Source organism: Coenobita brevimanus, chromosome 77 (assembly GCF_032717465.1).
Source record: "Coenobita brevimanus isolate Jiangsu-jjx chromosome 77, ASM3271746v2, whole genome shotgun sequence".
NCBI classification, from domain to species: domain Eukaryota; kingdom Metazoa; phylum Arthropoda; class Malacostraca; order Decapoda; family Coenobitidae; genus Coenobita; species Coenobita brevimanus.
In genome coordinates this window covers 12,607,166-12,609,017 of record NC_137030.1, presented here as the reverse complement: position 1 = coordinate 12,609,017, position 1,852 = coordinate 12,607,166, and the positions used below count along the sequence as shown (strand labels likewise).

Here is a 1,852-nt window from a genome sequence, read left to right as displayed (position 1 = left end):
AGGCTGTCCAGATCCAATTCATTCCAGTTCACTGATTCTAACTCGTCCTCTACTTTGGTCCTGGAATCATCTGCCAATTCTTTGATCCTTAGCTTCTCAACTTTCAGTCTTTCACCCTGACTTCCCTTCGTTCTCTTGATTCACCTCACTCCTCTCAGTTTGATCCTGCATACCACAATCATATGATCTGACAGACCTCCACATCGTCCACTCACGGTCCTCGTATCAGCAACCATTCCCATCATCGACCTCTCTATAAGCACGTTGTCAATCAGGCTTCTTTCAACACGATATATATATATATATATATATATATATATATATATATATATATATATATATCACGTTGAGTACACTGCTTCCCGTCCGGTCAGCGAAGTTAAGCAACGTTGAGTCTGGTTAGTACTTGGATGGGTGACCGCCTGGGAACACCAGATGCTGTTGGCGTTCTTCCTACGTGTCAAGTGGGGTTGGTGGAGGATTAATGCCCCTCCCTGTAAAACAATTAACTCTAAGCCCTTGGCCACCCCGTTTGGGATACATGGCGTCTGGCAATGAAAAAAATATATATATCTATATCTATCTATATATATATATATATATAAAACTGTTTGATTCAGGAGTAAACATATTATGTTGGGGGTTAGAAGACAGATACTTATCCAAGCGATCGTTAAGGGTTAATACTGTGTCACAGTTTATTACAATGGAGGGCAATTTGTTCCATATATTTACAACTGTGTTAAAGAAGAAATGCTTAGCTCCATGCCACTGGAATCGTTTGCCAGTTATTTTATTTCCATTGCCTCTAGAGTCATTCGAGTGATCAACTATGAAGTCTTTATCGTGAGTCAGGTTATCGTGTCCTTTGAACATTTTAAATACTTGAATTAAATCTCATATTCTGAGTTTAGTTAGGGAAATGAGATTCAGGGCTTCTAAACGCTCATCGTACGATTTGTTTCTCGATCTGGGTATAATTTTTCGTCACCCTTCGTTGTTCTTTTCCAAATTTTCTATTTTTTTTTTTTTTTTTGTAATAAGGCGACCAGAACTGAACACAATACTCAGTGTGGGCGGACTAAAAAATATATAAGGTTAGGATGATATTATCTGATAAATACTCGAACTCTCTGCCAATGACTCCGTTTAATTTTTCTTTCCTAACAGCCACTGTACATTGTTTGCTTGGTTTAAGATCATATGTTTTTATAATTCTTAAGTCGTTTTCATGACTGACATTATCTAGTTGAATACTGTTCATGGTGTAACTGAATTTTCCACTTCTATTTCCGTTGCCTAGCACGTTGCATTTACAAGTATTAAAGTCCATCTGCCAGGTTTGGGGCCAATTAAACGGTCGATCGAGGACACTCTGTATTGCCTGCCTCTGTAAAGATGTGTCAATTATCGATCCACCCGAGCACATTGCCTCTGAACCCATGCGCATTCAGTTTGTGAAGTAGTCTTTTATGGGGAACTTTATCACCTGCTTTTTGAAAATCGAGACATATAATGTCAACAGATCTGATCTCATCATATATAATGAATATGTCGTAAAAGACCAAGGGCAAAGGAATGGATGGAGAAGAAATGGAGGAGAGGAGAGAGGGAGAAATGAGGGAGAGGCTGGGCACAGTGAAAGAGAAGAAGGAAGGAGAAAAAAAAAAAAGAGCAGAGAAGAGAGGGGAATAGGAGGGGAACAGAAAGAGAGAGAGAGAGAGAGAGAGAGAGAGAGAGAGAGAGAGAGAGAGAGAGAGAGAGAGAGAGAAGTAGGAAAAATTAAAAGAACTTCCGCTATCGAGGCTACTGACTATGACAAAGGGAGGGAGATGAAAGGGGGAAGAGCAGG

General features: G+C 39.7%; 1 pseudogene; it reads left to right on the top strand.

The window, feature by feature from the left end:
• The first annotated feature begins 328 nt into the window (after positions 1–328).
• Positions 329–447, top strand: LOC145408582 (5S ribosomal RNA; annotated as a pseudogene).
• Positions 448–1,852: the final 1,405 nt, after the last annotated feature.